This window comes from Anser brachyrhynchus, assembly GCF_964034855.1.
Source record: "Anser brachyrhynchus genome assembly, chromosome: 2".
NCBI classification, from domain to species: Eukaryota; Metazoa; Chordata; class Aves; order Anseriformes; family Anatidae; genus Anser; species Anser brachyrhynchus.
This window is the reverse complement of record NC_137695.1, coordinates 23,735,087-23,761,323: the sequence shown is the minus strand read 5'-3', so window position 1 is coordinate 23,761,323 and position 26,237 is coordinate 23,735,087. Positions and strand designations below refer to the sequence as shown.

General features: G+C 35.4%; 1 protein-coding gene across 3 annotated transcripts in view; it reads right to left on the bottom strand.

Moving 5' to 3' along the window:
* The window catches only part of ZNF804B (zinc finger protein 804B), a 235,734-nt gene that overhangs the window by 187,583 nt on the left and 21,914 nt on the right, over positions 1 to 26,237 (bottom strand). The window contains exon 2 of one of the 3 annotated variants that reach the window (XR_013947491.1): positions 1,821 to 25,774. The exons of the other annotated variants lie outside the window; for them this stretch is intronic. The gene's annotated coding sequence lies outside the window, so the exon portion shown is untranslated. Of the gene's footprint in view, positions 1 to 1,820; positions 25,775 to 26,237 lie in introns of those variants that run through there. 3 annotated transcript variants of the gene reach the window in all.

Genomic DNA, 26,237 nt, shown 5'->3' with positions numbered 1-26,237 from the left:
AGGAGCTGCTCCCTTCATGGGATCCAGAGCAGGGCAGGGGCAGTGCTTGCAAACACTGCCCTGTGACACAACTTCAGTTCTCTCAGCAGCTCCTAGTTCATTATCTCCCTCTTCTCAAAGATTCAATACAGACAGCAGATGAAAACAAAGCCAGTGCAAAGCCCTGTGGCACCTTACTGGATACTCCCATTCATTAACAACAGACAATTTATTTCCACACCCCTAAGTTTAAATGCAGGAGTCAGCCAGAAATGAGCTCTTCTAAAAACAGCTTTTGAGGAAGACACCATCAAATGTTCTATTAAAATGTAAATATATTGCCCCTATTATACTCCCGTCCTCCATTAATTTTGTATTTTGATCATTATTTGTTTGTTCTGGTTTCTTTGTTGCTTAAAAACCTATGCTGGTACTGCCTCAGATAACCTCCAAGTATTTATATAAATGACAATGCACTGAAAATGTTAGGAGCTGTTTTTATAGTTTATTAGGGACTGAATTAACTATTCACTGAAAACAGCACAGGAAAACATTTCTACTAGTCATGCGCCTTATATGTAAAAAGCTGTCAGTGATGTCAATTAAACACCAACTAGTAATTATTTTGCAAACTTTTGAAAGTGTTAACTTTGAAAAGTTTTAGCCTTTAAAATAAATGGATTTGAAAAAAAAAAAAAGGAAAAAAGAAAAGAAAAAGAAAAAGAAAGAAAGAAAGAAAGAAAGAAAGAAAGAAAGAAAGAAAGAAAGAAAGAAAAGAGAAAAAGAACAAACAAACACAGTAAGCCTAGTAACATCAAAATATTATATATATATATGTGTATATATATATATATACACGATGTTACCGGAATAGATATATATTCTGATCCAAGGCAATCTACAAGACACCTACAGCAGAGAGCTTAACAGAAGAAGATGGAACAGAAAACCTAAGCCAAGTAAATGAAACACAGAAAACACACAGTAGGAAATTATCTTAAGTCTAAGAAGGCACACATAAACAGAGCTACAAGAGTATTTTAGGACCTTTAGATCATCACACAAAATCAAAAATTAAATAATGGAGAATTGGATGCTACAAGCAGGACTGAATCAGAAGATGGTAGTGTTACTGCATAAAGCAATAACACAGTAAGTCAAGTATACTCCTTTCTTTTGATTACCTAATCATAGTGAGATTATTGCAACATTAGAAATAATGTTGCACAGACCAGGCAGAACAATATTAGGACTCAAGGTTAAGACTCAGAAATTATAGATAGGTTTAACTTTTACTATTAAAGTAGTAGTAAACTAAATGAAGTTTATGCAGAAAGAAAACTGAAAGCTAGGAAAGCAAAAGAAAGCAAGGAAAATAAAGAATTAAACCAAATTAGAAAAAGAAAAAAAGAAAGAAAAGGAAAAAGAGAAAGAGAAAGAGAAGAGAAAGAGAAAGAGAAAGAGAAAGAGAAAGAGAAAGAGAAAGAGAAAGAGAAAGAGAAAGAGAAAGAGAAAGAGAAAGAGAAAGAGAAAGAGAGAAAGAGAAAGAGAAAGAGAAAGAGAAAGAGAAAGAGAAAGAGAAAGAGAAAGAGAAAGAGAAAGAGAAAGAGAAAGAGAAAGAGAAAGAGAAAGAGAAAGAGAAAGAGAAAGAGAAAGAGAAAGAGAAAGAGAAGAAAGAGAAAAAGAAAAAAGAAAAAAGAAAAAGAAAAAGAAAAAGAAAAAGAAAAAGAAAAAGAAAAAGAAAAAGAAAAAGAAAAAGAAAAAGAAAAAGAAAAAGAAAAAGAAAAAGAAAAAGAAAAAGAAAAAGAAAAAGAAAAAGAAAAAGAAAAAGAAAAAGAAAAAGTATACTAGCTCAATACCATATAAAGAATTCTAGCAATAATATTCAGGTGGGATTTGAGAAACAAGGGAGAAGTGGTATTATATATTTCTGAAAAGGAGAACAAAACTGCTGTCACCCTTTCAATAGGCTGAAGGGACGGGATGGGAGGGCGGGACAGGGCCTGAACAGAGACACAATTTATACTAATAACAACCAGGTAAAGAAGTAAGAGTGGCTTGAAGGCAAAGTTGCTCAGGCTGTGAACAGCAGGAAGATGGCTGTGGTCATGGCCTGAGGGCAAACAGGTTGCCCAGGCAGTGAGAGGAGGAGGATGCTTCATTGCCTAGTGAAGTTCACTGGTGGAGCTGGTCCAGAGGTGGATGCAGCCCTAATTTTCCAAGATGGAATGGCCCAACCTGGGCTTAATGATTTGTAAGTTTCCAGTGTTTACAGAGATCATAAAACCACCATATTTTTATTTGTATTTAAAACATCCTTGGATTAAGCAGTAGTCTGGATGGTGAGTGTGCATCATTAATACAAGGGGGAATTTGCCCAGAACCTTGGTTATTTCCTCCCTGAGTCCCTCATTTCATGTTGCCATTGCTTTTCTCTGTATCACCAGTCCCCCTGCATTCAAATTCCTCCTTATGTGTGCTTCTGTTTTTCCTCATGTTATCTGGAGATGAGACTTACTTGGTGATTTGTTTTCAACTGTCAATACCTCCAAAGCAAAGCAACTTGTCTGAGGTGCATGAAAACACAGAAATACCAAAGAGTCTCAGGATATAAACTTATTTGTTCATTTTCAAAAACCTAGTGCAAATAAAGTTGTCCATCTCCATACTTTTCCATAATTCTGAATGTTTCTGTTCTTCTGAGTTAGGACTACTGTAAGTGATTACAGTTCAGTAACTAGTAGTCCACACTGACATTTAAACATGTCTAACTTATGTGTACTAGACACATACATTTAAAAAAAAAAAGAAAAAAAAAAGAAGAAAGGAAGATGAACTATTTTTGACAGGTCTTATAAACATGAAACTAACATGCCTACAGAAATAAATCTGGCAACAAATTAAAACAACAGGCAAACTATAAATTCTGTCAAGAAAATGCAGTGATATAAAATTATGAGAACATGCTGTTACAGTTCCCAAGGTAGAGTTCATTAGGAAATGTTTATCCAGATGGAGAAAACCCATTGTCAAGGGCCATATCACAAAAGTGCTCAGGCTACTCAGAGGACTAAAAATACCAGAAAATCATATGAATTACAGATAAAAGTCCCATTAGTCCATCCTGAAGCACCTAAGTATTACAGCAATACTTGTGGCTGCTTTAGAAAGAAAGCGAGAGAAAGAGACATTGACTGTCAAAACAGATATTTCCCTGATGTTTCCTACTCTAATTTTAAATGTCTTCAAGCATGGAGCTTTTAAAATTTCTTTGAGAAAGCTCTTCCACAATTGTACAGATCTCAATGTCAGGTACTAGTTCTTGTTATTGGCCTAAACCGTCTCTTTACTAAATCATATTCCATTATATCCAGTCACATTCCCTTTGGCACATTTTAAATATGGTACCAAGACAGTATTACCAAAATCAAGAAAAGAATTTAACATTTGTAGTTCTTTTTGCTTTTTCCCTTTCAGCTATGTCTGTCCATCCCCATAACAATACTCATTTATGGATAATGAGGAGCACATATGTATTCCATCAGTTTTCTCACCAGCATCTTGTAGAAGATCCCAGCCTCAGGATATGGTAACTTATCTAAGCAGATGACAATCACTTTTTACGGGGTGAGAACAAATGTCTTGCCAGTCCTTAACAGATTTGTTGATTTGCTGGTAATGTGGATGAGGTAAATAAATATAGTAAATGACAATATAGTTGAGTGTTTGCTGTGTGCTTTCTTGATGTTCAAGTGAATGAAAAATTCCTCATCTATACATATATATCTAATGGCATTTCTTTGGCTCCTTCATCTTGGAATTCTTATGTTAAGTTGAATTCATCTTCTGCACAGTGTCCTGACACATTTGCAGTAATATCTAGACACTAAAAGTCCTTTTGAAACCTACAGCAGAAAACAAGAACTGTTGCACTACAGAGCAGATATGGGTGTTTATGGGCAATCATTACGTTTTCTGATTCTGAGATTCAACTCCCTTTATTCTATCTGTTTAGACATTTAAGCATTATTGAAAGGAGACAGACACATTAATAGAGACAGTCATTCCCTCCATCTTGATTGACATCTTTCTCCATAGAATGTGGATGAAGCCTTGAAGAACAGGACTAAACATGAAATAGAAACGCTCTCTATGTGACTTTCCCAAATGCTTAGGGAGAGAAACAACTTTAGACCTTACTCCTCTAATGAAACAGGTATAACTTTTCATTCATACAGCATTACTCTCATCCATTCAAAATTGGATTTTTGCACTATCTGACTAGCCAACCAGATCAAAATTACAAAAATATTACACTTCAGAAGAACAAGCCCAAAGCAATATTCCAAGCATGAAATGGCAAAAATTCTCTGTACCTTAAAGGAATCACATTTTCCTGACAATAGGGAATCAGGGGGCACTATCCCTGCAGTCTGTTTCACTTAACTTGGCTAACGACCTTGAAGTCTTCCTCTACAATCTCTTCATCACACTCATACTACATTAGCTGTGGTTACCTTCTAAATCAGCACCTCATATGGGTCCTGAAATGTAAGATTTTTCTTGGGAATTAAAGTTTGGAAAAGCTTCAACCACCAACATAATAAATAATGGCATATGCTGCACCCAGTATATAGTGTCCTCTGGGACTTTAAATTCTTAGGTACAATAACTACAAGAAATAAATATAATAACCAAATTGAAAGAATGAAAAAAAAATATGAAAAAGCAGTGCTTTCTGTCAATAATAATAATAGCAATAATAATAATAATAATAAATCCAAGCTAGCAACAGCACAGTTTTTACTTAACCATAAAGATAAAACACCACTTGCAACAAAAAGGATCAGAGAGGAAAGTTCATCTTCCAAATTTTCACTGACATCAATATATAATTAATATAAATACTAGTCTCTCTTTGCATTTTTGTACTGTCTGCCACACTGCTAGAAATATTCTGTTTTAAAATCTTTGGATTGATAAGGGAAACATCTTTTTTTTTTTTTTTTTTTTTTTTAATCAATTTTAATAGTTCTTCACTCAGTGATCCTGGTTTTCCTATGGGCATGCTAAGGTATATAAGCACATCCCCCATTGAACTATGATTCATATGTTTGGTAAATGTCAAAAGAAAGGGCTTAGACATCTGTAATTCACCATAGTAAAGAATAAGCTATAGAAAAAGACATTTTTTACTCTGTTCAGCTATTCCATGTGGAATAAATAAAAACTAAAAAAAAAAAAAAAAAGGAAACGATCTGCAAATGGAAAAATATTTAGTTCACTTCAAATAAGGTCTTCTTAATAGGTGACTAAAGTAGGTACTATGAGATACAAAGCTTTTAAAAACAAATAAAAACATGGATTTTATATCTTTTTGAACTCTAGTTATTCCTTTGGAAAACAACCTATTCCATAGAAAAGGCCTTCGTGGTTCCTAATGAAGACTATGGCACAAATATGGCACAGGTTCATGAGAGCATTTAGTGTATAGAATGAACATGCTTCATAAAAATGTCCCTGTCATGAGTGAAATTATCTCTTTTTTTCTTCTTTTGAAGAGCAACTAAAAACATGTTATTTCCTAGATTTAATGGAAAGATAACATTGTAATACCTTCCTGCCCAAATCTCTGTCTTGGAAATAGAACTTGAAAGGATAGGTCATGTGTGGGGAAGCAGGAATGAGCCCCTTTGTTTTAGGAAGTTATAAAGAATGATGTTATAGAAAACAAAAACAACCAAAAAAGGATAAGATTGGTTAAAAAATAGGAAAAAATAAAAAATAAAAAGAATCAGTTTTCTCATCAGCCTAGTTTAGTTTGCCTTGCTCTTATTGAGCATGGATGGGCTGTCGTTACAGCACATCTAGAAGACAGAAGGATGCATTATCTGACAAACCCAAGGCAAGGAGTAGTATGGGAGTCTGAAAAACATTCTCATGAGAGTCAAGAAGACTTCAGTGACCATCTATCATATCAGCAAACCTGACAACCTAAAACTCACATGAAAGGGACTAGGGATGACTCAGTGAAGATCTCATAAAACAGGAATCTTGAACAATTTTTGTTGAAATTCTTGTAATTCTTAACAAATGAAAGAAAAAACACAGCAAAATAATGACTATCAAGGAGAAGTGCAGTGGGAAAAATATGGGATTGGACAGGAAAGTATTAGAATGCCTGCTAGTGATGAAATGGATGTCTGCTCTATGGATGGACCCCAGAGAAGTATCAATCAAGCTGAGAAGAATGCTAGTGTGGTTGATGAAATGAATTTTAAGTTAGGAAATATGGAGGTAAATTAGAAGGAGATAGGCTTCATTTGCATTTGCTTGGTTATTCAGTGTGGGGAAAAAAAGGAAAACAGATGAAGGTCTGTAGCATACAGGAAGAGGAAAATGAGTAGGTAAAGATATGACAGTAGAAGAATGATTATCAGAGGAAATTTGAAAGTACAATAAGGGGAATGAAAATATTAACATTGATGAGAACAGTAAGTATGCAATCGATACAGATAATGAAAGGAACATGCCACTCCAGCATATATAGTCTAAGAGAAGGCTAGATCCACAAGTTCCTAAAAGAAGTAATTGAACTATTGAAATGCCAAGGCAACAAAATGGAGGTATTAAAATTACTGATACAGAACTGAAGGCAGCTAATAGAAGCATAATAGAAATATTATGGCAATCCTAGCTGGAACAAAAAGCATTGTGGAAAGGTGTTGTTAATGAAAGATGAATTTTTGCCATGAAAGAGAGAAATATTATACTGAAAGATAGCATCACAATTTATTGACATGACAGTGCATGAGAAGGTGACATGAATAACATGAATAAGTAATAATCCCAAATCTGAATGAACACATCCAGTGAGTTTCAAAACCAGTGATGCTGATGAGCACAGTGCCCAAGGATTAGGGCTAATTGTGGAGAAGGCTCAGAATGGTTTTATCCCACCTGAACTGAAAAAAAATCTAAAGTAGTTTAATGCTTTCAAATATCTCAGTTGATTGTTGGCCTCTTTCACCACAGTAGTGTGAACTTCAGAGTGCAAAGAGACAAAGTAAGCCAGGAACAATGTCTAACAAACAGGGAGTAAGAAACAGGAAAAACATCATCCAGAATATGAACAAATTTTAATTGTGCCAAAAAGAGTTAAAAAGCCAAGACAGTGCTATTTCAAGAACTCTGAAGAGGCTCCTACTGTTGTGTCTACACTGAAATTTGAACTGAAAGCCTGAATGTACTCAGTAACTTAATAAGTCGGAAGAGAAAAAAAAAAGTGTTTATGCTTTCTCCATATTTTAAACACATTTCATTAAATGAACGATGTAATTCTATAAGTGAGGTAACAAACTACACAAGATAACTCCCTGCTACTTATGAATTGCAAACAAAACATGACTATTGAAGTTCTGCTGGGTGAAGTTAGCAGGAGATCAGATTTTATGCTGGTACTTTTTCTAAAAAGAATAAATGTTGATATCTACATGACATGAGTCTAGTGGATAAGAGTAGATGTGAAAAAAATATTTATATATGTATTAATTAAGCATTTGAAGGGAAAGGTTTTTGCAGACTTTTACTACAGCATAAACAGAATATGGTCACTGCCATAAAGGAAAGACAGTTGTAAGGAAACCATTGTCCCCATGGGACTACCACAATACAAAATTATCTGATAGTTTTATCATACAGGAAGTTTAGTTCCCCCATCTTTGGCAGCACATATACTACAACTGACATGATACACACAGTATGAGCATTTCCCTTGAGGCAAGGATGATGTAAGAAGTTGCAAGATATACTCAGTCAATAGTGTTAGACATGAAACTTGGATGTTTACCAGAATTGTTAAAATACCTATGCATTATCAAATATAATTATAAATTTGTAAGAGGATTTTTTGTCATTTTGTGGCAGTAAGTTCCATACCTTTGGAAGATTATGTTTTTTTTTCTGCATATGTAAAAATATTATTGAAGTACCTATAAGTACCTATGTGCAACAGGCACAAAAGGACAAAGCACCTGTATTTTTACTCTTATCTTTTATAGGAAAACAATAAAGGATATATTCTTCATATTCAATTTCCTCAATTTAAAAATAAAAGTATGATGTTCTTATCTTTTGTCTAATTCCTACCTTCTATACACTCCCACGAACCTTAGCAATGGTAGCAAATTAGTGGCTAAATCAGGGCAGTGTTTAATTCATATCTAGTACAGACAAGACCCTTGCTGAGGGCACATATGTACTGCTGTAACAGAAGACATATTATCTACAGAATTAGTAACAGGATCATGATACACACTGCCACACATGTGAAGATGCTGTGGAAAAACAATCTAGAAGTTGAAAATAGAATTAACTGGCCACAGAGATGTGATGTTACCACTAGATGTTGCCACAAGAGATGCGATATTGTTTCCTGAGTATAAGAAAATAATAGTCAAAATGAAAAGGTGGATTTGCATTTGAAGTGATCCTCTGCACAATGCAGTAACCAACTCCACCCTCAAGGATATATTTTGCCACTGAAAGCTACAATGAGAAGTACACAGATAAGCCAGGTGTCCCTACAGCCGTAAAAAGTAAAAGTAGTAAATCAAATTACATCCTTCCCTCTATCATACTACAAGATTTTTCCCTCCTGAAATCAATATTGCTTTTGTTGTTTTGCTATATATCTATTATATGAGTAAATATATATAATACATGTATAAGGTTGGACCTTTTTTTATATAATCAAAATCTAACTTTTTTTTTTCTTTTTTATGAATATTCTTTTTATTATACTTTCATCATATTATAGTTGCATCAGACAGGTAAAATCCTAACCATGGCACTGTTTTCACAGTTTGAATATCTCAACATTAAATCAGTAATATGTATGTAGACAGATTGCAAGTATGTTTTACATGAACCGTGGCTTTAGTTTCATTTACATGTACTCATTATTTATAAAATGAAGTTTATTTAAACTTACTGAGGTTTCTGTTTAAGCTTTACATCTTAAAAGTTTAAATGGGTCTTTTCTTTCTTCTTTTCTTGTATTAAGAAAAATACAACTCTTTCACAAAATACTTAATTCTAAACACTTCATTTCCTTTTCACCCTTAGTTTTCTACCTAGAAACTGGGTTTCATTTCCTTTTATATTAAAGATCCCTATCTAAAGTACTTACCTAATATTTAAAGAGATATGCATGAAAAGTGATGGAAAGCACTGAAGAACAATCTTATTACTCTCAGGCTGTGGTCCTACAAAGCAAAAAGGCAACCAAGTTGTTATGCTCCAGTGAAGAAGTAGTTTCTAGTTCACGGCAAGCCCAGTGGACAGGGCACATTTCCCTGCACAGAGAGTGTCTCAGGTTTTCTTGCATTCAAACTCAATACCTGTTGCAGAAACGGTTACAAAATGAGCAGGCTGTATGCAAGTAGACATATGTCTTAAAATGATTTCAAACTCAGCACAGGCAAATCATGCTCTTTTATGCACTTCTCTCTGCTTATACATTTTGAGTGTCATCATTAACGTTTGGGCAAGTTCCTCTGCACCCTCTTCGGCAGAGGAACTCTCTTCTTTTAACCTCGTTTCTTCACCAGCTGCAATCCAGTCCTACAAGATTCCAAGTTAGCACTGGATGGAACGTTAAAAAAAATCTCTAATTTTAAAATATTAAAGATATCTTCACAAATAATTTAGCACACCAAATACTACCTCTTGAGGGTACAGTTTCTTTTTAAGCATGTCCGTCTTAGTCTCAGCTATGCTGTATTGCTTTGTATTAGTAAAATATTTTACATGTTGTTTTACAATACCACTGTAGAATCTATTTTCACATAATTATTTCTACCGTATTTTGCTATTGGAGAAATATTTCAAAAGTTTAATAAGAAGGACTCAAACTGAGATTTAAAAGTATTCATTTGCTAAAATAAACTTTAAAGAATGAGTTGCAGGATTTGTAAAGTAAATGCATATGAATGAAAAATTAGACAACTTTGAAAAGCATTATCTTTATGATTTTCCTCAGAAATGATTGAATCATTTCTTGCTTGTTCTTGAATGAAATACTAATCTCTGGCATTACTCAATAATTGTGGTAATATGAGAGGGAAAAAAACATACTGTCTGTGCTGGAAGAGATTTAAAGAATAAAAATTAAAAAATGTAGTAGTTAATATTTGGTGTGCCTTCCTCTACATGTTAAATAGGATTCATATTCCTAAAATTTGAATGACTGTATGTATTCTTAGTGAAATTTCAGAAGACTTTATAAAAAAAATAAAATCAAAATCAAAAAGCCCTCTACCACCAGTTTGCCCTTGAATATATAATCCAGCATTTAAAATTTTAAATATAATATTTTACTGATCATCAATTTAAGGGAGAGACATCTTATTCAGATAGCCAAAACTGGTGAGGGAAAAAAAAAATATATCAAAAAATTGATATTCCTTTCATCAGCAGAATAGTGAGAAACAACATTAAGATATATTGGGCAATTTTCTTTCAATGCTTCTTCTAGAAAAACTCAGATCAAATTCTGTCACTGAGAAGTTACTTTCATTTTGAGATTACTGAAATATTTTATTTCTAGCATCTTTTGAACAAAACTATTAATACACATTGTGCAGCACTAGTCAACATATTACCACAGACCATCAGCACCGTTTTAAAATGGATTCAAACTCATAGTCTTTGAAATCAAGGCATAAATAAGGGAAATTATGTCATGTACAGAAATTTGCTAAGTAAAACTTACAGACGCTGCAAAGTTCACTAAATAATCACTTTTCTAGGGTATTGGACTAAACATTTAAAATGAAAAAAATAAAGAAAGTAATTCTGGAAAACTGATGTTTGGCATAATTTTACTCTTTTATTCTAAGACTATTTACAACATGAGAAAACCTATAAAGTAGAAAGTAACTTAGAAAAGTGAAGAAAAAATGAAAATACAAACTTTTTTATTAGAAAGAATATATTTTTAATATACTTTCCGAGCTGCAGAGCAATATAAAAGTTTTCTGGAGACTTTTGTAAATCATATCAAAGAAAGGAGCCTAAGAGATATCCTTGTTTATTTCTTAAGGTATCATTCATGGTCAATAGGTTTTTGAAGTTATCTTACACTTGTTATTTCAAAGATGCTTCAGCTTTACTGCCTCTAATCCTAAATTTAATGATTTCTTGACCAACAATACAAAGAAATAGTCAAAATTCACTATCGGTGGTTTTCAAAGGAAAAAGTGATTTTGAAGAGGGAAATGGGTCTTTGGGTCTTTTCAAGAGTAGTTTTTTATTTTTTTGAACAACAGTGTAGTCATGTTATACAATTCTTTGCCAGAGAGATAAAGAATGGGAGAAAATAAGTATTACATCTGTGTTCTCGCTGCTCTATTCCTGACTATTTCAGCTTTTGTTATAGTTTAGGTCAAACCTGAAGACAAGATGGATTCTGAATAATGTTTAGACCACGAATAAGCAACAGAGGATGAAAAGCATTCAGACAGATATTTTTTTCAAATACTTTCCAGAAAATATATAAATTTCCTTTTTTTTTTTTTTTTAAACATTTAACATCAGCCCAGAAATGTAAATGTTAAAAAGCCCTCTAGAAGCAGAAAAGGAAAAACATGATGAAACTTGTCATGCAAAAAGCCTTTCTGACAAAATACAATTGGCAATGACCAGGTAGTCAGTTTAAAATTTCTGAAAAATGATTGGTTTTAACTTCAGTCTGTACTTCCAGGGATCGGAAAGCCTTTGTGTGTGAATAATTTTTCATAGTTACAGCTGAATAGGTGTCAGACAAAGAAGCTAGGCTTTATGGTGCACAAGTCATTAATGACTCCTATGCAAACACAAAACTATCACAAATGTAGGCTCTTTTAACTTTAAAAAATGTGAAGCAAACTGAACAAATCCAGTGGGGGAAAAAAAAAGTGAGGGATATTTAAAAAAAAAAAAAAAATATTTTTTCCTAAGTTTTGCCATGTTGGGATCTAACACTGGATTTCAGGATTTCAAGTTTTAAAACAGATGTTGACCCACATCTTGTAAAAATTTACATTTACCTTTCAGAGGACTTTCTGAACTATTGATCCTCAAAGCATTATCTATATGAACAGATAAAACTTTCCTTTGCTGCTGAAAACTCAGTAGAAAACTCTTGCTTTTAACAGCAAGCTCAGTGAGCCATTCATTCAAATTAGAAAAATCTGCACATGTAAGTGCTTCATTACAGCATTTCCTACAGCAGCTTTGCTCCTCCCAGAATCTCTAGTCTTTTCTCCTTTTGCTATTTTCACATTTTCATGTATTTCTAACATCTTTTTTTCTTATTTCTTCCTTATGCTGTGATTTTAATGCCTTTTCCCCAGTACTTTTTCTTATACTTGAAAATGCTTTTTGTGTTGCAAATGATCTGTCTTTTCAACCCAATCTTTTCTGAGAGCTCACTACTTCTGTGAAGTGGTTTTTAACCCTCTATATATCTATCATATGTGTCTAAGCTGAATCATTTGTATATGATTTACATTGTAGGATCTACTTATTCTTCTGTGTATTTGCAACAACAATTGTGATCAGAAAGCCTGGGATTTATTTCCAATAAGGAACAGAAGCCACAAGTCTCTAAACTGAGCTAACTCCACAACTATATATGAGACAAATCCACATCCTTGGTCTCAGAATGGATTCAGTTAGGCAGCTGGAAGACATATCACATGCTAACCAATACTCCTTAAAACATCAAGCACATTGCTTAGCATCCTCCACAGATAACAGGAATGCATGCCTATTAAGGTCATTAGGCTGAGCATGAAGTAGGAGAACATGTTAAGGATCATGCAGAGAATCTACACTGGGGGCTTAAACTGGAAAAAGACAATACAATCAGAAAGGAGTGAATTTTTCTGCCTGGCTGGACAATTCAAAAAAACACACAGCACAGCAGTGAGCCGTTCCTGTTGCCGTGATACTTTCATTTTGCCAGTATTATAATAAACTATCAAATTAAAGGTAGCTTGAATGCTAACAGTGCTTAGTTCATCATGGTAGATTTCAGTAATCAAAGAATCAAAGCTTTTTTTTTTTTTTTTTTTCCTATACACGTCTTTGGCAGGTTTGCCAGCTTCTGAAGCATTTACATATTCTCATGATCTGCCAACAACTTTATAATAAAAACACATCAAAACACTAATACTGAAGAGGTAACTGTGAGTTACCACCTAACAGTTGTCACATCTTCTGAAAGCTGGACCTTTTTCACAGTACAAAACCCTTGCACATTAACTGCACTCTGAGCTTTCTGTTATGAAAGTTAGATTTCACAAAACACCAAGCTGGTGAAGATTGATATAAAGATGGCACAGAGCACCTCAGCCTTATCTCTGCCTGCTGCTATTAACTCACCCACTTCATTTTCCATAGACCCACATTGTCCTCATTTAGTCTTTCAATACTAATACAGTAGTAGAAGCTCTGCTGGCTGCCCTTGACAAGTCTCAATTCCAGCAGAGCTTTACCTTTCCTAAAATCCTCCAACACGCCTAGACAATGTTTCTAAATTCTTCCTGTGCAGCCTGTCCCTTTTCCCACCTTCTGTATGCCACACTTTTGCAGCATGCATTTCATTCCATGAACAGTACCTGGAAAAAAAAAAAATCCAGAGAAGGCTTTTCACCATCTGGGCAGAAAAATATTATTGGTACTTCCAAATATAGACCTATTTTATGGGACCAAGTCTTTCTGTGCAGTCATTCATCCTGAAGCCATCATATTGTGCATTACTGAAAAACATGCCTCTTGAAACTTGACAGACAGGTATGTCAGTTGAACTTCTTTATCCCCTAAGTTAAACATTTTGCATCATGCAAGTCACTCAGATAATCAAGCAGTTCTAATTTAAAGCCATACGTTTGAAAGGTGGGATAAATCCGCATATATGTATATACTCATACAAAAACATAGGTGTGTATTTCTGGATACAAGCCTGACAGTAAGTATATTATAAACAGAATTACAATCACAAATTACAGGAGTTTTGCTATGATGTTTAACATACAGCTAACATATCACACATGGAAAGGAATAAATGAACAGAACAGCTTAGCAGACTAAGGTGGCATTTACCACTGAAATGATCATTTTCAGAGAACCAAAGTGTGCCCAATTCTTTGCAAATCACTCAAGTGTAATACTCTGAATACTCTGGAGCTATTTGAAAAAAAATAAAAAAATAGTACAATGCAGAAGCAGTATCAGAAGCAATGGCAATATTACTGGTGCTGATACGAGTGCTGGAAATATTCTCAAAAACAGCTCTGAGCAGGAGCCTGTAGGAGAGGGAACATGGTGAATGAGAAATCAGAGACTTTCAACAGGTAAGGGTACCATGAAAGAAAATGCACACCTGAAAGAATGAGAGAGAATGGAAACAGCTATAACACTGATCATTTAATGAAAAAGGAAAACAACAAAAACAACAACAGGTTTTGTGGACTACAGTAACCTACACAATCAGTATTCCAGTGTTGCAGGCTAGGGGCATGTTGAAATCATGGCATTCAAGTCTCTGTACCAAAGTGTCTGATATGCCTGGGATGAAATCCATGCTTAGAGTTGCCAACACAAAAACATTATTTAACATCAAGTTTCAAGTAAAGCCAGATAGGTAAAAGTACATATCACCCTAGAAGAGCTTTTCTGTGCAGTAAAGTCACTGTCAAAGCAAGTGTAAGTAAGCAAAGTAAATCCTATTCTTTCACAAAAAGATATTTTACATGGATTTGGCGACCTCTGCTACTTTTCTTTTCCTCTTAATTTAAGATGGAAGGCTTCTAAAAGTAAATAGCTGCCTGGATGGCACTGACTTGAGCAGGATGCAGAAATCAGAACTTCTCATAGTGCTTCAGGGAATCAAAGCCCCAGGACAGCTAGAGTTCCTGACAACTCCTGAAGTGTTTCACATTGAAGAAATAATTTTTTCTCCTGAAAAACCCTGATCAGGAAGACATTACAGGAACAATTGCTCATAAAGAATCATTTCCCTTCCTTCTCAAAACAAACAAAAACAAACAAACAACAACAAAAAAACACCGTGGCAGTTCAGGCCAAGAAATGATAAGAAGGAGAAGAAAATTTGGAAAATGGTCCCCTTGAGCATCAGAACGGTTTAGCAAAAGAATCTCCATCTACTCTTTGCTGTCCACAGGTGGCTAGAGAGAAGAAATATACATGTCATGAAATACTATTTGGCACATCAAGGTGAAAGGGAGCAAGAGCTCTCACCTACAGACCTAAATACTCCCTGGCTTTTCTTTCACTGAGCTGGCTTCACGTATTTTCTTCTGAAACGTTGGCAGCTATCTGCTTGCTTCAGAATTTTATTAAGCTGTAGGGTACTTCCTCTAATCAGAGTGAGGAATACTGTTGACAGTGGACTTAGTTTTATGAGGAAACATTTAAAAAAACATCTTGACATTCAAAAGACATAAATGTTAGCACAAATTGAACTGCAGCACTCTGCACTTCTCATTCATTTTGTCAGGTACTGTGAGACAATTTGCCTGGGGAAATGAAGCAATAATGTCTGAAGGCCTGATTTTTCAGAGGTGTTAAGAGATATAGCTCCAGATGTCATCACAAGAACCTACAGCACTCGCTGGTTCTGAAAACTGGGCTGTGGATGTACAAAGACTTACCTTGCACTTGTCTAAAAGGCACATAGTAGAGGGCAAAAAGTAAATACAATACTTTCAAAATAAACCTTGTCTTGCCTCCCCTCCAGGTCTAAAATTACAAATGAGTGTCACAGCCAAAATGAACACTTAAGAAAAAAAAAAAAAAAAGTATAAGATTTATTTTCATTTCTACCTGTTGATAGAACAGGCCTTCACTTATAATTAAATGACTTGCAAGGAGAAACTCTTCAATTAATATACGGCTTCTGCTATAACTTCTATAACATCATAAGCAGCTGCCCTGGAAACCTCTGAGTTGCCTTTGGCCATGCAGTTACTCTAACTTCAGCTGTCTGAGCAACCTGGTCTTACAGAACCTTGTCTTGCTTTGACATATTGCACTCTTCTGTGTACATTATGTGCTGGATGCACCAAGCTGTACCTAGGTGTAAATCTTTCTTTATATTTAGTACAAATACACACACACACAAGGTTATTTTGTACCAGCAAAACAGTACTTCTCAATATTTACCTTTGCTTTCTAATTGTCAATGATAGGCAAGCCACATTTAATCCATGTTTTCATCACAAAAGCAAAGTTTGCTTCTGGACATATGAAAAACTAAGTGATTTTCATTCTGATGGATGGGATAAGGAGTTTCCTTGAGATGAAGAGTAAAGGTTTGTTTTTTGGATAAGTGTTAGTAACAACCCTTTGAACACTTCTGAAATATATTATGTATTAGTAGGTCTATTTAGACTGCTAGAATTAAGTCTGTCAGCATTTCTATATAAATATGTTTTCAGAAGCTTCAAGTCTGGTAAAAGTGTTTTCATTATTGCTCTCTGATGAGCAAGTAGATCTTAATAAATCAGACCTTTTATATCATAATCTCCCTATAAGTGTACTTGGCCATTGCAATAATAATTTGAGTATATCTACATTTTCTTCTCTGACTCAAACAATTATACGGAGTCTTCACACAGACACAGAACCAGAGCAGACCTACTCGATGGTGGGTATAGTCTGCTATCTTTCCTGACAGTGGCCTCCAATATAAACACAAGAAATACCACAGTGAGCAATTACGGAATGACAGGCTTTAGGCGGTTTCATGCTTTCAGTCCTTCTTGTCTTGCATATAGGATTTATCTACCTCTAAAGGGTGCCTTCCTTGAAATCTACTCTTAAAAAACAGGGATGGTGTGTGTTTCTCTTATTCACTTTCAGTTTCTTCAACAACATCATCATGATGTAAATCCAGCAGTCAAAATACAGACACCCACCCCACTGACTTCATTACAGTTTTCATTAACTCTAAACAACCTATTTTTGAAGTCAGAGTAGTTCCACTCATCACTCCACATACTTCCAAACTAGATACATTCAAACACTTTGAAAAGAAGGTCATTGAACTAAAAGCCTGTCCCTTGACTTAAGAAAGTAAACAGGCAAGATTTTTAAAACTTTGACCACTACGATTATTAATTTGAAATAATGGTATTGTTTGCTGTGTTTAGGATTATTTGTGCTGTTGTTTATCTAGCTGCCAATTCACTGCATGTGAACGAAATAAACATTTGTATTGCACTGAGTTCTGAGTAGAGATTTTTCTAAACTCCTCGGCTACAAATCCTGCTCTGCTGGAGGGGGACCTTCACCACTGATGATGCCAGAACTAACTCAGCTTTGGACCAAGAGGGCTTCTTTGCAGACAAGAACCCCCAGGTAGCTCATAGCAACCACAACAACCCCACAACATCCCTGGCATTTCCACCGCAGGGTTTGTAACAGAAAGTCTCCTCTAATTTATGCCAGAGGCCACAATAAGGCACCTAGAATGCCTTAAGGTGACTCCAGGTGATTTTTTTAATACTTCCATTAAACTGAAATGAATTCCCTGTGGTTCTGTACTGGCATCTAGCATTTGTCATGGACAGTATGAGGGTCAAATTGTTTGCTTCAGACAATCGACTTAAGATGTTACTGCCCACCAAATGCATGTTACCACCCTTCAAAGCTAAGGTGCTGTTACAGACAGGGAAACAATTTACTTTAAACCACGGCATCACAGCAGACAAGACGTGGCTTCATAGCCCAGGTTATTGATGGGGATGACAGGCCCATCAAAACCACTTCACTTTGGTGCATCTGAAGAGCAGTCAGCACAGGAAGACAGCAAATAGCCTGTAAGAGTTTAGAGAGGCCAAATGCAAACTTTGCTGTGAAACTAGTATTTGACTGTATATATTTTGCATGTCCTACACTACAGATAAAATAAAGGCTGCTGAAAATGTGAAAGTTACAACAGAATAAAAAACAGTTGTCACTTAAGGCTTCTAAAACCCACTGTTTTTTGTTTGTTTGTTTTTAAGTAGCTTTGATTTAAAACCACAATTAATGAATAACTGGAGGAGTAAAAATGGAAAAAAAAAAAAAACCCTCTGTTAATGTGAGAATCAGCTAAAATAAATAAGATTAAACTCCAGAGAAAGTACTTTTGTTGGCAGGCAATTACTGTCAGATATCATCAGTATTTGGGTGATAAAATGATGGCTTTAAGAGAAAATTTTGCCTGCTTCATTTACTGCTTTCTTATAACGAATGACTCTCCTCTTCCCTTTAGTTCCTTCTGATTACTGCGTCTGCAGTAGGAAACAGTAAATTATCTTTTTATTTCATTTTCTCCTATGACATCTAAGGTCAAATCCAACAAAACCTCAGTCTCAGTCCCAGAAGAAAATGAGACACCTGAATGCCTAGGAGAATCTCTCTCAAAGGCAGATCTCTCTTGAGCATTACTATGTCCTGAATTCCTGTGTTCTTAAATTAAACTCCATGTATCTAAACTGAGATATACACAATAATAAATTTTCACCTGTTATTCAGTCCAGAGTGTGAGATTCAGATCTGACCTATCTAATTCCCTGTAAATTCAAAAGGAGCTAGAAATACCTCTCAGATTTTTGCTTGTCTCCATACTGGAGAAAATCAGAAACAAATTTAATTGAACTTAAAACCTCAAATAAGCAAACAAATATTTTAGCTCAAAATCTACATCTATTTTCTGTTTCTTCTCCTGCATTTAAGGATCTTAAAACCAACATTTATAATTGTGAAAAACACAAAACATTTGTAAGAATATCTGTTTCCTTATGTCCAATAATTATGTTTTAAAAGAGAAATTATTTTTATAGTTTGTCAACTGAACATACAGGAAAGAGTTAGTGTATTTTTAAGCATTTACAATCGGTGTGCTGCAATATATTTCAGCTTCTGCAATAACAATTCTTTGGCTTAATGTTTGTTGCATGAATGTAAAAAAGATGGCAGCCGGCCCTGGGATATCAACTGCCTACTTGGAAAAAGATTAATTTAAGATAAATAGATGCTGGTTTCAGCTGCACTGATTGTATTTCCTATCCCAATGCTCCAGAATCAGTGTTTCCACTCAGATGTTGTAAAACATATGCAGGAATCATTCTTTTCTACTCAAAACCACAGTGCATCATAGATTTAATCTTGCTCTTCAGTACTCTGTGGATGAATTTAATTTCACTTCTTCCACCAGCCTAATAGACAAAAAATGTGTCCTATTTATTTTAACACATAAACTTTGAACTCATGTTATTCTGATTTCATCCCACTTCAATTTCTTGGTTTGATAGCAAATAAGAGGGCTTAACTCTGTCTATATGTGCATAACAGAACCACTTTAAAGAGTTTTTTAAAAACTAAATAAATTAAAACATCCCTAATTGAAAACATATGTGACTCTGTAATGATCATGGAACTTACCAGACATGAAAAATACATAAAGACACAAAAAGAAAAATATTGTGTTGCTTGGTTTTGGTGCCACAAAATGACAGTATGAATTTGTCCCGTGGTAAAATAAATTTTTAAAACAGACACCTAGAAAGGCTAATGGCTTGAAGTCTTACAATGTTGCACTTCTTTGAAAACCCCATCCTACTGGGTTTAGAGCAAACAGCATTTCCCATTTCACAACTAAGTATTCTAGGTGGAGTCCTTATCTATATTCCTCTGCCTGTAGGAATAGTCTCACTCACCATAAACTATTAAACATTCAACAAGTCAGAGTTGCTGTGGAAGAGAAAGAGGAGGGGAGGGGAGTGAGATGGAGAGGAGGGAAGAGAATGGAAGGAGAGGGAAGGGAAAAGGAAGAGAGGAAAAGGGGAAGGGGAAGGAGAAGGGGAAAGGGAAGGAAGGTGCCAGTCCCATTGTGGCCCATGGGACACCCTGGGTGCGGCAGGGACACTCCCAAAGGACTGTGGCCCTTACCAGGGCAGAGGACCACCAGCAAGAAGGGAAGATCAGCAGGCAGAGACCTTAACACACATGACTCCCACCTCTCTCATGTGCCACCCACTGCCTCTCTGGAGGAATTGGGATGGATGGAGTGTAGTAAACCAGAGTGAACATTACTGAAGTAGAAACTAGGAAGGAGGCAGGATGGATGATTTACACTGAGCATGGGAAAGGGGACGGAGAGGTGTTTACTTAAGACTTTGATTGTGATGATAGGTTGTGGTCTTTCCTTTTCCCCTCTGCCTCAATCACTGTTCAGAAGTTAATGTTAAATGACAGTAATTTAAGTAGAAATTCCTCAGCTTTAGACTGCTTTGCCCCAGCAGTCACCTCACTTGTGAGTCTGACCCAAAAACTTGCATATCTATTTTCCTCTGTAAGATGGAGGTACTTACAAAAACAAACACTTCTTCCTCATATGCAACAGAAGCAACCTACTCAGAAAGCAAAATTGCCATGTCATTAAGAAAGAAATTTTCTGAACCTTAGTAATTTAAAGAACAACCTGTTCCTAGCATCATCATGTAGACATGTAGGCCATGAGATTTCAGTTTCTGAAAAGTAAGTTGTGGTAAACTTAAATAGCTCTGTGGATATGGGCCTTTCTCCTGTCAGAGGAGCACTACAGAAGTAGGAGCTAACAAGAGATGAGGGGACGGATAGAAAAATTCTTATTTCATAAGGTTATATTGTACTTTCTACTGCAGGTTATGGTCTGGATATCAGTACAGTAGTATGTGCTTAGGTGATGAACAAAGGTAGGAGTCAAACATATAGTCAGATTTTTAACAGCACGGGACTCAAAGCCACATTATCACTGGATCAGCTGAAAAAGGAAAGAGTTCCCTCAAAGTCACTGATAACTTCTTACCCCTTTGAGGAGTGACATATCCTTCCTGACAAGCAGTGTTTTGCCTCTTTATGAATCGGCATTTCCCAGCTTGTACAGATTTTCTACTGGCAAACTTAACATCTCATTTGGGAAGAAAAAAAGCATTTTGCATATCAACTTGAAAAGTTGCCAGTCCTCCTCATGGTGCACTAGAAATGCTGCCATGTCCTCTCATAGTTATCACTGTGGATGAGGTGAGTAAAGGTTTCCCCTGAGCTATCTGTACCAAACCAAATACCTCTTTGCTTCAGACTGGGAAGTTCTTACTGAGATGGAGAAATTAGTATTTAAACAGCTACCTTTGATTCTGTAAACAGCCCACAGCATCAGCAAGTGGGTATCAAGACTGTTCTGTTGAAATTCTTCAAGCATGAGAGAGACTTGCTTCCTGTACCCTCATGTTCTTTTTATTGTTTGTTTACTCTTATTTGTTTATTTCTTAAAGTGGTTGAAACAAGACAAACAAAAGGTTGCTAATCGTTTGAAGATTCATATTGAGAAAATTATTTTAAAAACATTTTGATACTTGATTTCTGCTATGAAGATAGTTAAATTCCACAATTCTTGAGACAGTAGTCTAGATCCTCAAATCCACATTTGCATTTTGGACCAAAAATAAACAAATAAATAAATAAAAGAAATGCTAGCATAATAATTTAGTGTTGTAGATAGTTTTAATTTATTTAAATTTCTTTAAAACTTTATTAATTTATTTTTCTTGTCAAAATCAGAAGGTACTTGTGAACCTGAACAAAGAACAGGGAGACAAGAATTAAGGCTTCAGCCCTTTACTCATCAAACAAATTACATAATTGCAAGATTAGAGGTTGAGAATAACTAATCTACATTACACTGATCTCAGCAGTGTACACGATCAAGAGAATAGTCATTACTAGAATTCAAATATGAGGCAGAAATGAAAGCTAAAATCAGTTTGAATCAGTTCGTAATGGCTAATCTACAGCTCTGTTCCTTTCCAGCAAAAGCAATTCTTCCATTTTTTATCAAGAAATTATTCTTACCAGGCACATCAGTAACAACTTGGGGAAAAACAAAACAACAACAAAGCAACAACAACAACAAAACAGCTATTTATTTTTTTTCTTTTTTATTTATTTTTTTTTTACAAAGGAGTAGTATGTTTTTAGAAGTCATACTGTATGTATTAGGTTTAGGAGCAGCATTATCTGGGGCCAACCCCTACCTTCCATGTAAAACAAACAGCTCCACAGGATGATTTTTTCTCTTTAAACCCCAAGTATATCTTGGAAGTAGGTTTATGAAAAACACTGGTTAATAACCTTGTTCTCAAGCATGTAACTAGAGAGAGATTTAGAACTACTAGAGATGAACCATAGGGAAAAAAGAAGAATCGGACTGACCTTATATTGGAGCAACTTCTTCAGCTTTTCATATCAGTAAATATTCAATAAGTCAGATAAGCATCCCTTAAGTTGGATGAAAAGAAAAAAAGAAAAAGCAAAAACAATCTGTGTGCATTTTAATTTTACATTGCTCAGTATTATGCATATGGATCTTAAAACCAAACCCAACATTTAAAGCAAATGTAAGCAATTCCAATGAACAGCCTGGAAATTTGCCGACCCCATCACAGAAAAGGCAGCAATAAAGATGTGGATGTTAGGAGCCACCTATAGAGATGAGAGATTATTTTACTCTGCATTCCAATTTATTTTCTTCCCAACAGTCTTCCAGCCAGGGGACCAATTAGTGCTGCACAGTGATTTAGAGTTTTAAGCATTTGTCCACAAGAGTCAACCTGCAATTAGTAAACCATTTTTTGTAAACTACCCAGTAACTAGCAGATGATGACAAACTCAGCTAAAACTGCTTCTTATAATGGAACAACAAGTGTAATACAAGAGGTAATTTTTAATTACATGCACGCCTTTATTAACTTTATTTCTTCTAGTGTTGTTTTTTCTTTTATTTTTTTTTCCCCAAATAGTGGAAGCACCATCTTGAAAACAACAGTAAGTTGTGTTGTATCTGCTGTTAAACCTTGACAATAAACACCGTGAGGAGCAGCTCTTACCTCTACTGAGCCACACAGCCTGGCTGAATCACTTGGAAAGATTCCTGTTACGTTACCTTGTTCTAAAAGGTTGAATTTTCTTCCTCTGTCTTATATCTTACTTGTAATCAATACAAGGACATCGTACAGAGCTAGAATTATGTCCACAGGCAGAAGCAGGCTCCTTTCTGAGCTCCTGAGCAATTTAAGTCCTTTGGAGTACTTCCTTGTTTCTCTTCTGTCCGGTACCTACTTGCTACCAGTTACAGATAGTGTACAGGTAATTTACACACATCCACATGAAATATATCTACAGCCAGGAGTACTTTGTGTATATGGACCCACAGTGCAGTGCAGCTGGATGATATAAACTCCTTACATGTAAGTCCCAGGAAGCTGTTTTCAGGGTTCTAGGTATTCTTCATGATGGATGGAAAAAATTAAGCTTCTTGATGGAATTTCTGATTGTCATTGCACATACAGACACAGCTGTAGGATAGACAAAGCTGTAGTGAAATAGAAAGGGTTCATGGGCTACCCCTCTGGAAAGCCAAAGTAGACTCCAGAAATCACCTATTGTACATACTTACACCATACACTAGAATTCTTTAAAGATTACATTTTAAATACCAATACCCAAAATTACATTTTAAATACCAACATTAAGATTACATTTGAAATACCAATTATCTTACTCAAACATGCAATACTGTAAAAAAAGTCATGAATTATAATATTTCAAATTTCAGATGCTGAAATAAAAGCTACATAAAAAAAGAGAAAAAATGCCCATTACAATGGTACAGCAGCATCACCCCATATTCTTCCACATGCCACACAGGCATAAATATGTCAGATTAAATGACAGATAACAATACCCTGATGTAAGATATATTAGTATGGTGCAAGGCACTCTCTCCAAACTGAAGAGATGGTCATAATACTATTGAAAACCAGCAGTGACATCAACAGGGCTACATGGGTATAAACCTGGAAGAGACGAGGTGAAATTCTGGACATGTGTTTTCTGTCTAGAAGTCTGCTCATTTCTAAGAACCCATTGACAATCAGATATCCTGTCTTTTAGGATCTAGGTCATTTGGCACAACGAACTTTCCTTATTCATAATGTTCAATGCTCTGTATGTTCAGCAATTACTTTTTCAAGTGATGAGTGAGTCCCTGTTTCTGAGTCTTGTTGTAAAGGTACAAATATCACAGCCACTTCTCTTTCCCCTAGGAAGTATTCAGATATCATCAATATAAGATAAATACATTGTTGTTAAGAAAAATGATGAGCTAAAAGTTAGATGCAAATAAAAGTCAAATTATCTTTACTATAAAGTAGTTTGAAAGCTGTCCCAAAATCTTACACAACATAAAATCAGAATATCTTGGTCAACTTTCAGATGACTATCAACACTCAAATTTTTGCCTGCATGAACTCTTCTTTAAGGTGTAAGTTTTTGAAGTAATTATCCAGAATATATACCTTAATTTAACTTGCTTGGACAATATGGAGGAGGGGTCATAGTGAAAAATCAATAAGTACTAAATAAGTAAAACCCACCACAAAATATAACCATAGAAATATGTCCTGGTGCAGATATGTTTCATTTAATTCCATAAAATGGGATCCTCTAATGCATCAAACTGACTTCAGAAGTTTAAACTTGCAAGCACATTAAAGACAATGTTAAAAGTTTTAAACCCTCTTTTGGACATCAGAAAAATATTAAACACAGTTTACTGTAGTTTAATGATACACCCTGAAAATTGTATGCCCATATATACAGGATTTGTAAAATCTCTTATTGTAGAAGCTTGAAAATGAAGTTTAACTTAAGTTAGAAAACTCTTATGTTATTTTGTAACTCAGATATTTTTTATCTGCTTGCAAAGATGTTTTATAGTTTGTTAAAAAAAATAAAAAATAAAAAGGCAAGCATTTTTCCATATCGCTGATTTAACAACAAGAAATATGTTGTCCAAAAAAGAAATGGAGAACATTAGAAATAGAAATGGGGATTATATCAAAACTAATGTCTTCTTGCTTTGACTATATGCTTGTAAGTAATGATTTGACTTTTACTCATGCAGGTAATCCTATTGATTCAGCTAATACTTAAGAAATCGAATCTTATTTTCAAAAGGTACAGGAAGATGTTGAACTGGTTTAGGTTAGAATAGAGTTTATTTTCTTCCTAGTAACTGCTATGGTGCTGTTTTGGATTTAGGATGAGAATAATGCTGGTAACACACTGATGTTTTAGTTGTTGCAGAGCAGTGCTTCTCATACCGTCCTGCCAGCGAGGAGACTGGGGTGCGCCAGGAGCTGGGAGGGGACAGAACCAGGACAGCTGCCCCAGGCTGGCCAAAGGGGTGTCCCACACCACATACATGGCATCATGCTGAACAGCTCGGGGGTTGCCTGTGGTGGGCACGACTGCAGCTGCTGCTTGGGGTCAGGCTGGGCATCGGTCAGTGGATAGTGGTTATAATGTGTATCACTTGCTTTGCATACTCTATCATCATCATTATTACTATTACTTTCCCTTCCTTTTCTGTCCTATTAAACTGTCTCAACCCATGAGTTTTTACCTTTTTTTTTTTTTTTTCCTCCAGTTCTTTCCCCCACTCCACTGTAAGGTGGGTGAGCAAATGGCTGTGTGGTGCTTAGCTGCCTGCCAGGATAAACCACAACAGATAATGAGATAGTATCCCTAAAACCGGGGATGGACAGTATATGAAAATCATGTGTCCTACCTCTTGCAGAAGTATCTTTTTCTGAATCAGAAAGTCAAATCCGATGTCCATACAAGCTGATAGAGCTTTCTACTGGAGAGGTAAAGAAAGAAAGCAGGAAGATGCGAGTATGTATGGGGCATGAGACTTTCTTGCTTCTGTTCCTGCCTTAAACCTCAATATCTGTGGGCTTGACAGGCAAAACTTCTGCTAATGTGTCTGTACATTTAAAAGGGTCTATCATCCCGAAAAACAAATACAAACAAAAGGCTGTGATAACATTACAATTACCATGCTTTTTTTTTTCTTTTTGAACAAGGGACTTAGTTTACACCTAATTGCAATTTTTATAGATAACACTTCATTAATTCTTGGAGCCTTCATTTGTTTGAGGGTGACAGCAGTACCCTGTAACTGCCAGACTGCAGAAAACAAAAGGACTGTCTCAATACATAATGCAAGTCTGCCTGTTGCACATTTAACCAGCTTTGTGATTAGTCATTTTCCAGTTTTTCACTATCATGAGCAACACAGAGGTCTCTAGACAGCTCACCTC